Consider the following 16,230-nt stretch of genomic DNA (forward strand, 5'->3'; position numbering starts at 1 on the left):
AGGATAACAGTCGTTTTACGAAATGCACGGTGCAACCGGTTCCACATTCTGTCATGCTCAGGTCAGGAGAGCAGACGACCCACAACTTTTCCAGTTAATATATAGAGTTTGGGATATACCGATTATACTGGAGTATAAGCCGACCCGAGTAATGAGCCCATTGTTTAGTAATGTGCCCTGCAGTAATGTCCCCATTATTTAGAAATGTGTCCATCCTTGCCCCCCCTTGTAGTAATGAGCCCATTGTTTAGTAATGTCCTCCTACTGGTCCCCTTCTTGTCCCTTACTATGCCGTTGTTTACACACAATAAAAAATATTCTCACCTCTCCTACATTCCCGCAGTGTCCTCAGTTTCTTTTGGCAGACCACAGGCCCAATGACACCTCCATGATAGCGTACGGTGCACGGACCCACCGCTGCAGGTTGCCATCATGGCTTCACTGGAGTTGAATGCTTTGCAGTGCCGTAAAGCATTCAACTGCAGTAAAGTGCTGACAGCAGCGGCGGCGGCCCCGTGTACAGGACGCGATAATGGAGGAGTGCTTCTTGGGGATCTCAGGCACATAAACCCCTCCATGATTGCATCCTGTACATGGGGCTGCCACCGCTGCTGTTAGCACTTTATTGCAGTTGAATGCTTTACGACACCGCAAATCATTCAACTGCAGTAAAGTCATGATGGCAGCCTGCGGTCTGCCAGATGAAGCAGGTAAGAGGGCATCCTGGGAACAGAGGAGAGGTGAGAATATTTTTTTTATTGTGTGTAAACAACGGCATAGTATGGGACAAGAAGGGGACCGGTAGGAGGGCAATACCAAACAATGGGCTCATTACTACAAAGGGGAGACAAGGATGGGCACATTACTAAACAATGGGCTCATTACTGCAGGGCACATTACTAAACAATTAATAAACAATGGGTTCATGTAGCACCGTGCACCACTGTATAAGATGACACCCGGCGTATAAGACGACCCCCGACTTTCAGGGGTTAAAAAGTTGTCTTATACGCCATAAAATACTACAATACATTACATTGCAGCAGCTGGCATTAAACCCTGTCTGCAGGTGTGTATCCATGACCAACCTCCTCCCTTCAAAATCTTCTTGGATAAACTGGCATTTCTGCATCAGGTGGATTGGGCCGAGGCGTCCTCCATAAGGAGAGAAGCGTGCCTATCTCTCGTGCGTATAGATATATGTTAACACATTTATGGTCTCAACGGAGACTGTGCCTATGATTGTCAGTTCTGTGTGTCTCAACATTATAATTGCATTTTAATCCCCCAATATAACCAGACCTGCTTACAAAGTTTCACTTTGTTCCCTTTTATTCTTTCTTGTCTACTTATTTATAAAACATGGTAGCCAATGGCCATGTTAAGGTAAAACTGAGATGAAAGGAGTAAAAAGTACTACTCCACTCTCCGAATCCCATTAGGCTTTGGTTGCAGGGCAGGCCTGTCAAGCTGCGTCTTCTCTCCTACATTAATTGTCAGATTTAATCTCCTATACCATTAACTTTCCTGCAGTTAGATCAGGATTCTGTCTCACTGTATTGTGCTTAGAATTAATTCCCTAACAAATACCCATAGTAACAAGATGCAACAGTCTGTAGGTAGATGCTCCGTGGTCCATGAAAGCCCCAGTGATGGAAATGTTCTTGCAAGTGATCAAGCCACCAAGCAGGCTTTTAACTGTAGGCAGTCAATGGAAAACACAGCATGCTAAAGGATTAGCGCTCATCACTCATGTTAAGATTAACCATGTCAAACGTAAACCTCTGGAGCAATGCCACTTGTCATATGTATTACTTCCATCTAATATATAAAGCTGAGTGTTTGTGTGTGTGTGTGTGTGTATGCATGTATGTTTGTATGTGTCTAAGCGTGTGTGTGTATGCCCGCTAAAGGAATCCGCACCATCGGTCACATTTACAATCACAAAATTTTGCACAGACGCCTCATGTGACTCAGGGAACGTCATAGACTATGTTTTGACCGGAAAATTGAACCCCGTGCTTTACAGTTACTCTCCAAAAATCCTGCCTCCATTACAGTCAATGGAGCTGGAAGCCACAGGTTGTTATTATTAGCAGCTCTGATTGGTTGCTATAGGAATGAAATATATTCATAGTATAACAAGCTTATGTGTGAGGTAATATGATATCGGTGGAGCAGGATAGAGACAGACAGAGACAGAGACAGACAGACACAGACAGGGAAAGACAGAGAAACAGACAGAGAAACAGACAGAGAGACAAACAGAGAGACAGACAGGGAAAGAGACAGACGGGGAAAGAGACAGATGGCAAAATAGACAGACGGGGAAAGAGACAGACGGGGAAAGAGACAGACAGAGGAAAGAGACAGACGGAGGAAGGAGACAGACCTGGGAAAAAGACAGACCTGAGAAACAGACAGACCTGGAAAGAGACAGACCTGGAAAAAGACAGACCTCGAAAGAGACAGACCTGGAAAGAGACAGACAGGGAAAGAGACAGAGAGAAAGAGACAGGCGGAGAAAGAGACAGGCGGAGAAAGAGACAGATAGGGAAAGAGATAGAGACAGACAGAGATATAGAGATAAAGACATACACAGACATAGAGATAGAGAGAGACAGAGAGACTAATACAGAGACAGACAGAGAGATAGACACAGAGACATAGACACAGACGGACCCACAGAGACAGACATGGAAAGAGACAGAGAGACAGACAGCCAGAGACAGACAGTCAGAGACTGCGAAGGAGACAGAGACAGTTACTGTGACACCCTGGCCGGGCCAGGTAGTTACGGATAGGCCCCTGCACTACACCTTTCCTTCACAGGTGACATCAGCCAACCTTTAAAACACCTAGTCAGTCCCTATTAGAAGACAACATCCCACCGAGGGGGATAGAAGGCCACCGCCAGGGCTCAGAGATCCCACGGGCCAGCATCTGTGGGCAAGGGCTCCTTAGGCCACATACAGTCGGGAGCGAACTCCTGAAGTTGCAAGCACAGGCAGTCCACCATCTTACAAAGGTGCAGGATAATAGAGAGAGGTAGAAAATGGGTTTTCAAATGCCGCGCCAATGATCACCAGTCAGAGGATCAGATTCATGTATCTTTATTGTTGCATAGGTCTACGCCTTTCAGGAGCTCAGCTCCCTTCCTCAGGACCGTCAGAAGTAAGACAACATCATTGAGATTTGATGTTGTCTTACTTCTGACGGTCCTGAGGAAGGGAGCTGAGCTCCTGAAACGCGTAGACCTATGCAACAATAAAGTTACATGAATCTGATCCTCTGACTGGTGATCATTGACGCGGCATTTGAAAACCCGTTTTCTACCTCTCCCTGTTATCTGCTATTTTGGGTTGCTGCTGCCTTGATCTATTTCTACATGCGATTATAGTGGTTGTGACTTTCACAACTACACTTGGTGAGTAATATTACTCCCCCCCTACCCTGTACATATTAGGGTAAGACCCTATTGTGCTTTGTTTTCCACAGCTTTTCTATTTAAAGGTGCAGGAGAAAGACATAGACCACCAGCCGAGTGGGGGACCAGAACGCAGCCGGCTGCGGGCACCGACCACCATCACCTTGGTTTACCAGAGACTCGTGTGTTTTCTTCAATAGTGAGTACACCAGCACATTGCGGTCGCCCATCTCCCTGCACCAAAACCCCAACGGGTCCCGGGGCCACCATCCCTGCCCACGGAGGGGTTAACAACTTGCTGCACAACATCTCCCCCAGGTGCCCCATAACTGCAGCGGTGGTGTCCAACCTCACCATATACCGTGGGTGGCATCACGAACATATACATATACGTCCTACATCCACCACTATAACCCCCTTTTTGATCGGAGTGACCGTGAGACCCCCGGGTCCGGAGACCCTCGAGCCACCCACAGAAGGTCCGGGTCTGAGCAGCTCGGCTGCTGAGAGCGGGGCGGTACATTACTATCCCGGGCAATGCCCGTGTACTATAGCTAGTTTTATATATAAAACAACTGAACAGTTACATTATAAGGAATGTAGGGATTCTAAACATTTATAACATATACTAAAGATAAGTCACCAAAGTCTGATTGGAGGCTTCAGCCACCTACCAGGAAAATAAAGCTTCCTTGACCCTTGGTATGGAATCCAAAAAGGCACACACCAAATTAAAGGAGACAAAGTGTAGAGTTAGGCATCTCTTGTTATTTTAGCCTAGAAACAAACAAATACATTTTTCTTAAATATAATCTGTCAGCTGTTTTTTGCTACATTATCTGAGAGCAGCATGATGTAGTTGCTGAGAACCTGAGTTCAACAATGTATCACTTAGTTTACAGGGTTCAGTAGTTGTGACACAGAGTTCTTAGATGTATGATGAACCAGAGCTGAGACAGCCAACCCCACCCACACCAGCTTCTCTATGTACATAGTCTATTGACAGTGAGCTGTTTATCACAGGAGGGAGCGTGGTTGAACTACTACAGTGTAGATAATGTAGTCCAAGCAATAATAAATACTTGGTGCTAAAACAAACATTGCAGATAAACTGCAGCACAGATTTTGATAAGACACGTAAATGAAATCTGTGTTTTAACCTCTATAACAATTTTGTTTCCTTTTTTTTACAGTGATTTCCTTGGCCAATCATAGCCATGCAAATACTTGACATGGCTACAATGGCTCCAGAAGTGACCACTGCGTAAAAGCTTGCTTCTCTACAACCTTTCAAGAAGCTTTATTTTGGTGACAAACCTGAATAGGAACCAGACGTACAGACAAAACCCGTTGTTCAGTGTTCAGCACTGAACATAAGGTGTCCGGTATGGACACCGAACTTTACAGTTCGGGTTCGCTTATCCCTAGTCAACAGGTTTTTGACACTTTATCAGAGAGAAGCATAATGTAGGAAAACAGACCCTAATTTCAATAATGTATTGAATAGTTTATTGGGTGTAACAGTTGTAACACAATCAGAGTTCTTAGATGTCGCATGTAGCAGAGCTGAGTAAATTAACACCACCCACACAAGTCACTCTATGTACATTGTCTATAGTAAGTGAGCTGCTTATCACATGATTGGGTGTGCTGGATTAAAAGGTGTTTGAGCACCAGTCCTTGAAGTTATAATCTCCTGGTGATAAAACAATCATAGTAAGTAAACAACAGCCCACAACCTAATAAGTTACACATTGCTGAAATCTGTGTATTAACCCCTATAGCATCCTGCCCTCAGATTACATAGATAAAACCTGCTGACAGATTCTCTTTAATGCTCATGTCTGTTAGCTGACTTTTTTCTGCATTCTTAAAGAAAAATATAATACTGGCAGTTGCTGTATGTGTAAAAATCAGACAATGTAACTCTGTAAGGCGGTTCAGATGATGAGTGTCCATTTGGAAAAAAATCCAGACAACCAGATGTCACAAGAATGACAATATAGATGACAATCGCATTAAAAGCATCTCAGCATGGACATGTGAAAAACACAGTAAACTATAATGGATAGAAAATCTGAGGTTTGAAAGAGTCCTTAAGTGACAGTTTCTTTAGTGAACATCAGTCCGGTAGAGCGCATATAAAGCAAAATATGTACAGCAAGTATGTACACTATTTTATAGCCATTTTACAGCAGACATTGGGAACAGTTTATGGCATATTTGTATATATAAGATATGAGGATACCGTGAAAGCAATCAATGTAACAACTCCCAGACTAAGGCGGAAGTTTTAATCCTGAAGTTAGCTTTGATTAATCTGTTATATTCAAGGCTACTATGGCTTTGATGAACTTACAGAAACTATTTGTTTTTGCGGTAAATACGTCTTGCTGGCACAGGACCTCATCAGTTACACAGCATCGCTGAGTTTTGGTCCCAAACTCCATACATTTGTTTACTTTTGCCAGATGGCACATTGGCAGGCCGTGGTGAACTGCGTTGCTGCTCTCTCTACAGCTATGCAAGAGAAAAAGTTAGTTTAAGCCTTTGGACAAGTTTCTTATTAAAGACACACATTGCTGAGTTAACCTCTGTACACACAGAAGAGCACAGCAAAACTGAACCGAAAATAGCAAAATTATCCTAATGTGAGTTTAATCCCTAAAAAAAAGTTCTTGAATTTTCCATTTCCTGATGTTAACACTTCCAATACCAATATCACCTTTGCTCTTCACTCACATACTTGAAAAATGTGTTGCTCTGTTTTAATGAATGTTGTTTTCTTTAGCTTACATGAAATATGGGTTGATTTTCAACCCTAAAACTTTTTTTAAACTTACCAACGAGCCATGTGGGGTACTTAGAACCCATAAATATATTTTTACTTTATTAATTATTGCCCCCATTATGCAAAAAACAATTTTAATTAATTATGCACATATGGGTACTTCTTGGTGCACCCTTCGAGTACTTCTTGGTGTACTTTGATTACTTCTTGGTTCACCCTTCAAGTACTTCTTGGTGCACCCTTCGAGAACTTCTTGGTGCACTTTGAGTACTTGTTGGTTCTCCCTTCGAGTACTTCTTGATGCACCATTCTAGTACTTTTTGATTCACCCTTCGAGTACTTCTTGGTGCACCCTTCGAGTACTTCTTGGTGCACCCTTCTTGTACATCTTGGCACACTCTTTGAGTACTTCTTGGTGCACCCTTCGGGAACAACTTGGTGCACCCTTCACATTCTTCTTGGTGCATCCTTCGAGAACTTCTTGATGCACCCTTCAAGTAGCCCAATGATTTACTATTTTTGCATTAATCTCTCATCCGGTCGCTCCTCTACACTTTCAGGTGTAACAGTGTAGCAGAGAAAAGAACACTCTGTGCACTTGTTCAGTGATTTTAAGTGAGCTCATACTCAAATATTCTCTTCACACCACGGTCACATGTTCAATAATTCTTGGTGCACCTTTCGAGTAGCCCAACAACCTACTATGTTTGCATTAATTTCTCATCCGGTCGCTCTTCTACACTTTCAGGTGTAACTGTTTAGCAGAGAAAGGAACGATCTGTGCGCATCTCAGTGCTTCTCAGTGAGCTCATACTCAAAGATTCTCTTTACACTACGTTCACATGTTCAGTATTTGGTCGATATATTATATCAGTATTTTTAACCTAAACAAGAAATGGGTCAAAAATGCAGAAATGGTGCACATGTTTTTATCAGACCCCTTTCACATTGTGGTCAGCTCTCAGTGGTCCCATTGGGGATTCCGTCCGAACCACCCTCAAAACGGGTTTGGAACGTATGTCTTGTTGGGGCCTTTGACTATAATGGTGCAGACGAAGTAACCATGTGCTCTGTCATGCACCCTTTTTGGAAGTATACCTTTCTGGAAGTGGATACCCAGGCATAGTCTGCCTTGAAAAATCATATACTTCTGAAAATGGTGAACAACAGAGCACACGGTGACTCCATCTGCACCAGTATAGTCAATGGTCCCATCGAGGCATATGTCCAAACCCGTTTTGTGGAGGCTTTGGATGGAAACCCCAATGTGACCACTGAACGAAGAACTGAATGCAATGTGAAAGGGGATTTATACTTTTCCTCTGATAGTTCCACTTCTGGTTTTGGCTTACAAAGATAGTTCCATTCCTGATTTTGGATTACAAAGATGTAGGTAAAATACTGACCAAATACTCAACATGTGGATGTAGTATTGGGCAGTGATTGCTCTGAGTAAGCCAGCACCATCAATTAAGTCAATGGGAGGCAACCAAATGAAAAACCAGTGGACGTAATGGTGCACTAAACCTCTGGCCCATGCCAATGGTAAGAAAAGCACTCTAATTTGCATATTTGATTAGGAGTATTTTCTGAACAACTGAGATAATGATTAATAAATGATTAAAAACGTAATGGTAGGATTTATAAAGGAGCTAACTGCCCTATATGTTTCTTTGAATAGTTTAACCCCTTAACCAACGAGCGATTTTTTTCATTTTTTCCTCCTATTCTTCTAAAAGACTTAACTTTTTATTGTTTCATGAGGGCTTGTTTGTTGCAGGACGAGTTATACTTTTAAATTAAATCATCAATGTTATCATGTATTGTGCTTGAAACCAGGAAAATAATCCAAGTGCAGCTAAAAAGTGGAAAAAGTAGAAGTTTAGGGAGTTTAGTTGCAATATTTAATTATATGTAAAAATACCTGGAAATCTGATTCTCCCGGCCACTTTGATTGTGACGATAAAAGACACACATAGTTTTTTTATTTACACAAAAAAAACAAACATTTTCTGAGAGCTGTAATGTTTTCAATTTTCAATGATGGAGCTGTTTGAGGGTTTATTTTTTATGTTTTTAGTTTTATTAATACCATTTGAGGTAGATACAATGTTTTTATCGCTTCTTATTGCAGTTTTTTTGTACTGTTGCAGTGAAAAAAAAAAGAAATTGTGAGATTTTACTTTTTTTCCCATTACGCCATTTAGTGATCAGGTTCATTAATTTCACATTTTGATAGAACGGACTTTAAAAAATGTAACAAAACCAATTTTTATTTGGTAATGTTTAATGGGGAAAACAGGTGGTTTGAACTTTTATACTTCTTAAACATTGATTTTTTTTGTTAGAGTTCACTCACACTAGTGTAAATTCTCACATTGGATGGATTATACAAATTACGCTCGACTCAAACTCTGCTCTGAGTGCTGCAAGTGTCATTCACTGTCCGATTTTTTTGCGAGAATTGGAGAAGATGAGAACTTACTTTTTCCATTTTCTCCATTGCATGTGTCAACATATTGGACTGCACTCGGATGACATGCAAGTGCAGTCCGATGATTTCCATGCACCCGTAGATTTGAATGTGGGGCGACATACTATATAGGCTGTCAATCTTTGTAGCTTGCAACAATTTTTTTCTCATGCCAATTAGCACGAGGTAAAATAACACTGGTCACTACTGCCCCATAGAATGACATTGGAGTGAGTGCTGTCAGACAAAACATCAGACACACGTGTGAGCGAGCCTTTATTGTATTGATTAGTACCCTTTTGAAACTGGAAACTGTAATTGTCTGACTGCTTGTGCTATATGCAAAAATACTATAGTATCACTGTATATAGCAAAATCACAGTCTCTTATAAACTCCAGCCACAGCCTGACTTTCACAGGAGTGCCGTTACTACAGGCACAAGGGTCTTTGACAAATCCCTCTCTGTCATGGCAACCTATTAGTGCCCTGAGATCAGGTCATGGGAACAATAATGGAAAAAATAGAACAGCGTGTCCCCATGACATAAATTGACAGCAGTATTTAACAGTTCTGCTTCACTCACAGCTGTTAGAGGCAGATGATGGCTGAATCTTACAGCTATCATCTGCTCTAAAGATGCGGGCTCAGGAACTAAGCCCGCATCAAAATCAGGGTCTTACCAGTATGTCATATTTAATTAAAAGGTTAATAACTAATTTCACTTTTGTATTTTTTTCTTATGCGGGCTCAGGAACTGAGACTGCATCAAAATCAGAGCCTCATCACATGATGTATCAGTATGTCATATTTCATTAAGAGGTTAATAACTAATATCATTTTTGTATTTTTTTTCTTTGTTGATTCTTTTAATTGTGTCAAGCATCCACTTGTGGGCACAGGGACTTAGAGGAGATTAAACTTCTAAGTGCAGTAAGACAAAAAGCCCACAAGAGGTCGTTAGCACAAGCGTCAGAATAGTCAAACATGTTAAAGTCAAAACCGGAATTTAACGTCTAATGAAGGGGGTGAGCAAGCCGTATTCAAGTCGAAGCAAGAGGGTCGGAAGCCAAGGAGTCACATCAGGAGCCGAAGGGAAGCAGAGCTGTAGTCAGGGGATGTAACCGAGGTCACAGGCCAGGAGATCAGATAAGTAGAGAGGAGGGGTTGGAGGCCAAGACACAGAATGGGACCGGGGTCAGGATGGGAGGACAGAACTAGGGGCATAGAGGTCAGGGAGAGGTAGGCTGGGTAGCGGGTCAGATAAGAGAAAACTCACAGTAACCAGAGAGCACACTGGAAAGCAGGAACTATTACTGGCAGCGTTCCGGAGCGGTGAGAGTCCTGGAATGAGGCACAACCGCACAGACCCCTCCCACTTGACTTAACCCCTTTAGAGCCAAGCCATAGTCATGACAAAATGCATACCATGTGTCCCCGAAAATAAGACCTCCCCCAAAATAAGACCTCCAAGGAGTTTTCAGGGAAGCTTTAATATAAGACATCCCCTGAAAATAAGACCTAGCCGTGGTCAATAATGAAGTGTCATGCAGCGGTGAAAGAGTTAAAGACACTGCAGGACACTTCATTATAGGCAGCGGGCACCCCCAGAAGAGAGAAGAAAGAAGAAAGAAGACCCCCGATCATACTCACCAGACGCCGACCGGGAGCAGGTGAGCCCATCAAGGTCCTGCAGCGGAACACACACACATCAGATCACACTCACTCTCACACACACACACACTACAGATCGCATCCACACACTCACAACATCCGGCGATATCGCTTGCTTCTCCGCGGCGATACTGTGCATGCAGTGACCTTCCAGGACCTGCTGAGGATCACATGGCCGGAATCACGTGGTATGTCCGGATGTTGTGAGTGTGTGCGCGCGTATGTGCGATATTGTGTGTGTGTGTCTGAATGTATGCGATCGGATCTGTGAGTGTCGGCAGAAGGCAGAGGAGCATGGCGTGCAGCACAGCTGCTGGGACCGCCCACCGGAGGGCAGAGGGAGAAGTGGGGTGTGTGTGTGTGAGTGTATGCGATCAGATGTGTGCGTGCATGCTGTCTGATGTGTGACTGTGTGTGAACATAAGCGATTGGATCTGTGAGTGTCAGCAGGAGGCAGAGGAGCACGGCGTGCAGCACAGCTGCTGGGACCTCCCACCGGAGAAGTGTGTGTGTGTGTGTGAATGTGTGTGTGTGTGATCTGATGTCAGCCAGACGCAGGGGAGCACAGCTGCAGGGAGATCACAGGGAGAAATGATGTGTGTGTGTGTGAGATGTGATGTTATGCAGATGCAGGGGAGGCATGCAGCGTACCTGCTGGGAGATCACAGGAGGATCTGGGAGCCATACAGACGCCTGGGGCTGGTAAGTATCACGATCCTGGGATGAGGGGGGGGTCTGTTTTTTGTGGGGGGTAAACTTACCCCCAACCATGTCTCCTCGAGAATAAAACACCCCCTGAAAATAAGACCTAGCGCTTTTTTCAGGGCAAAAAAAAATATGACAGTGTCTTATTTTCGGGGAAACAGGGTATTACTTTGGTGAATATCATTAATATATAATAATATACATTTTTCTTTCTTACCATAGGTTCTGACATGGGCTCTGGTGCTCAAGAAATTCAAATTCTTCTTACTTCATATTTCATCTGCATTTTGACTCATTCTTTCTAATACTTTTATCACTTTGTTTCCCCAAACACTATCTCTACATTTGACTCTACATTTTGATGCATTTTCTGAGGATTTTACATACTTCTATCTCCTGAGAATTCCTACCTGTCTTCTTCATGCATGAGGGGACGATGTGTGACTGCCACCTTTTTTTTAACATTTCCTGGGTTCTTGAACTTAGTGATCTAAAGGTCTTGTTTGTTCCGAATAGCGACAGCTGAGGAACAGGTTCTTGTCATGATTAAAAGCCTGTCAAAGTTGCTTTCTGTTCTACTTTTTGTAAAAGAAGTACGGAGACTCAAGGGAGGGAAGTAATGTAGTGTTCAAATTAAAATAATAAAAAAACTACAAAATTTCAATATAGCAGATCAGACAATATCTGGAATGACAACTACTTTTGATTAAAATAAAGTTTTAGTTTGACATATGTACAGAGAATCAGAGCCCCATAGACATGTCCGAATCTGCAGTCAAAGGGATGACCTTTCAAATAGTCAGAGTGAATATCCTTAAGACTTTACTCGGTTGTTAAAATTATGCTGATGCCTAAAAAAATATATTCAACAGCCTATAGGGCTGTCAGTTATAACTTCCGCTAAAAAATGCAGAAATATAAAAGTAAATAATAAATAATGGTGAAAAATGACAACATTTCAACTTTTTATTTGCTGATTTTGTATTTTAATTAGAAACCTGGGAGGGGAATTAAGAAGCCTCAGGATGGATTTCGGAAAGCCAGACTTGGAGCTATATCTCTCTTTAGTAAATTGTGCCAAATAATAAAAAATACATTCTTCAACGATAAAATTGCAACTCCAAGAAGGAGAAGTTGTGGAGTTATAGAAATCACAGTATTGATACATATGTTGATGGTATGTAAATGATGAAATAATGGAAGCAATATTTTTGAAACATCTCGATTGATTCAGCTTAACCCCTTTACCCCAGGGTGATTTTCTGTTTTCCATTTTTGTTTTTTGCTAACCTTTTTGCCAAAGCCGTAAATATTTTATTTGTCTATCAATCTTGCCATATGAGAGCTTATTTTTTGCAGGATGAGTTATACTTTTAAATAAACCCCTACATTTTTCCATATAGTGACCTGGAAAATGGATTGCACCATTGTTTTTGGGGTATTTTATTCACAGTGTTCACTATATGGCAAAACTGATGCATCAGTGTGATGACTCAGGTCGGCACAAGTTCGTAGACACCAAACATCTATAGCCTTACTTTTATCTAGGGGTTAAAAAAAATAGAAATTTGCACAAAAAAGGGCCACATTTTTTGCACCATTTCCATGACCCATAGCATTCTCATTTTTTGGGATATAAGCCTCAGTGACAGCTTTTTTTTTTCATTTCAAGCTGAAGTTTACAATGGTACTATTTTTTTGCAGATGCTATGTTTTGATCGCCTGTTACTGCATTTTGCGCAAAATTTGCAACAACCAAAAGACATACTTTTGGAATTTTTTTACCGCTTTGGGGTTCACCGATCAGATTAACTGATTTTATATTTTGATAGATTGGGCATTTCTGAATGTGGCAATACCAAATATGTGTATATTTTTTATTTTTTTAACTATTTAATTTTCAATAGGGCTAGTGGGGGGGTGATTTGAACTTTTAGGTTTTGTTTTTTTTTATTCTTTTTAAACATGTTTTTAACTTTTTTTTATTTTACTGGTCCCCTTAGGGGACTATAAGGATCATCAGTCTGATCGCTAATTAATTTCTGTTGATCAGAGCTACACAGCTCTGATCAGCAGAAATGCAGCATTCCTGTTAGAGCCGCTGCTCTGTCAGCTATAACAGGAACTATGTCATGATAGCAACAGGAGTCATCATATGACCTGTTGCTACCATGGCAACCATCTACTTCCCAGTGATCGTGTCATGCAGCCACCGATGGCAGCGAATAAAGGCAATTTCCCAGCCATGGCCATTTAAATTGACCTGTCACATTTTGACAGCGCGATCTAAGGGGTTAACTGGCAATGGTGGATCACGGATCCACCCACACCTGATAACCGCACATGTCTGCTGTTCAAATCAGCAGACATGTGCAAGGATCAACGCCGGCTCACCGCAGCAGCCCACGGTGATTACTCTTTTATGATTTAGGACATACCGGTACTTCCTTGGTTGTGAAGGGGTTATGTATATTGAGGAGTGTAAATAATATATTTGGTGTATCTTTAGGCTATTCAACAGAAAATGAAGTCTACTACAGCCAAGAGATAGCTTAAATTTCATCTACAATGTAAGCCAGTTTTCTTGTGTACATTATAGTAATTTTTTCATTTGGCAGTATACAATACTTTTCATAGTACAAAAGAAAAGTGGCGCTGACTTGACCACATATATGCAGACACTCCATTAATTTTTCTGTGTGTGCTATTCCAATTTCTGACTTGTAATACAATGTAGAGAAGTGAAGAAAGGATAATGGCACATCCACTGTTAAGTAAAAACATGAACTTCTTTTCTCTGAATCCAATAATAACTTACTCATATTGTCTCAGTATGTGAATCCCTGATGTGTTCCAGCATTAAATGCCCACTTAATTCCCTTAGACAAAGGGCATATTTATAGCTTGAATCGCATTAGAGATGCACATACTTAAGGCTACTTTACACGCTGCGATATCGGTACCGATATCGCTAGCGTGCGTTCCCGCCCCCATCAGTTGTGTGACACGGGCAAATCGCTGCCCGTGTCGCACAGCATCGTCCGGACCCGTCACACATACTTACCTTCCCTGCGACATCGCTGTGACCGGAGAACCGCCTCCTTTCTAAGGGGTGGTCCGTACGGCGTCACAGCGACGTCACTTAGCGGCCGCCCAATAGAAGCGGAGGGGCGGAGATGAGCGGGACGTAACATCCCGCCAACCTCCTTCCTTCCGCATTGGGGCCGGCGGCAGGTAAGGTGAGGTTCCTCGTTCCTGCGGTGTCACACGGAGCGATGTGTGCTGCCACAGGAGTGATGAACTACTTCGTACCTGCAGCTCCAATGATAATTGAGAATGGACCCCCATGTCACCATGGCAATGAGCGATTTTGCACGTTTTTGCGACGATGCAAAATTGCTTATAGGTGTCACACACAACAGTATCGCTAATACGGCCGGATGTGCGTCACAAATTCCGTGACCCCAACGACTTCGCATTAGCGATGTCGTAGCGTGTAAAACCCGCTTTAGACATCATTAGTAAGGTTTTAATGGATTAAGAGTTAAGAAGTTTGTGTTTTTATTTACAAGTTTGTGTGCCATTGTATCAGCTCACCTGGTGAGATGAATCCTCTAAGCCCGAGAGCTAGGTGAGCACAAGGGCTGCGGGCTTAGATAGAGCAGGCAGGTGAGGTATGATGGAAATGGATAGTAGAAGTGCTGAAGGCCACAGGCATAAAGGTGACTGAAAAGCAGGTAGTAGAAGCACTGGAGACTTAGGTAGATAGGAGACAAGAGAGCAGGTAGCAGAAGCACTGGAGGCCACAGGCAGTCAGGAGACCAGGGATCTGGTAGCAGAAGAACTGGAGGCCACAAGCAGGTGAGGCATGCTAGAAATGGGTAGAAGCCCTGGAATTTGCAGGCATACAAGAGCTCAAGAAGCAGGTAGAAAAAGCACTGGAGGCCACAGGCAGACAGGAGATTGGAAAATAAAAATCTTAATACCAAGACACAAGTGTGTTGGTGAGCCTTATAATTTTCCAAGCACACTATCACATAGGAGCACACATGAATACCTGCAAACAACAACATGGTGCACAACAGAGTTTAGGGGGCCAGGGTGAGGAAAGCAAAGACAGATTATGAAATCAAGATATTACAACTTGCATCGCCTATTCAGCACCTTAGAGGATGCACATTTTGACAACATGATGTGCCCCACAATGGCATACCTCCCAACCGTCCCGGATACAGCGGGACAGCCCCGATTTTATACGTCAGTCCCATTCTCACGCCCGGGAAGCTCTTTGTCCCGCAGTGCAGTGAGACGCAGCTGCCACGCCCCCGCACTCTGCCGACCATGCCCCCTCTGGATGCCTGCCATACTCTCTGGATGCCTTCCTTGGCATCTATACTGTTGTCCACTCCCCTTTGCGGTCGTCCACGCTCCCTCTCTATGCTGGACACACACACTCCTTTGGATGCTCTCCTTGTCCCCTCCTGCTGCTCTCAAAGCTGGCCACGCCCCCTATGCCTGCCCCCTCTACCCAGGATGCTGCTCACATGTGACCGACTCATCTGCACAGCGGCTGCTTCAAAACCGTCAGATCTGCAACTGAGGTAAGTGCACCAGCAGCAGGGAGAGTGCAGAGTGCCTGCAGGAGAGAGTGCAGTGTGCCTGCAAAGGGGAGAGAGCAGTGTGCTTTCAGCAGGGAGAGAGCAGTGTGCTTGCAGGAGGGAGCGTGCAGAGTGCCTGCAGGAGAGAGTGCAGTGTGCCTGCAGGAGGGAAAGAGCAGTGTGCTTGCAGGAGGGAGAGAGCAGTGTGCCTGCAGGAGGGAGAGAGCAGTGTGCCTGCAGGAGGGAGAGAGCAGTGTGCCTGCAGGAGGGAGAGAGCAGTGTGCCTGCAGGAGGGAGAGAGCAGTGTGCTTGCAGCAGGGAGAGAGCAGTGTGCTTGCAGCAGGGAGAGAGCAGTGTGCTTGCAGCAGGGAGAGAGAAGTGTGCTTGCAGGAGGGAGAGAGCAGGTAGAGTGCAGAGTGCCTGCAGCAGGGAGAGAGCAGTGTGCTTGAAGCAGGGAGAGAGCAGTGTGCTTGCAGCAGGGAGACAGCAGTGTGCCTGCAGCAGGGAGAGAGCAGTATGCTTGCAGCAGGGAAAGAGCAGTGTGCCTGCAGCAGGGAGAGAGCA

The sequence above is a fragment of the Anomaloglossus baeobatrachus genome, chromosome 11 (assembly GCF_048569485.1).
Source record: "Anomaloglossus baeobatrachus isolate aAnoBae1 chromosome 11, aAnoBae1.hap1, whole genome shotgun sequence".
Classification (NCBI taxonomy): Eukaryota; Metazoa; Chordata; class Amphibia; order Anura; family Aromobatidae; genus Anomaloglossus; species Anomaloglossus baeobatrachus.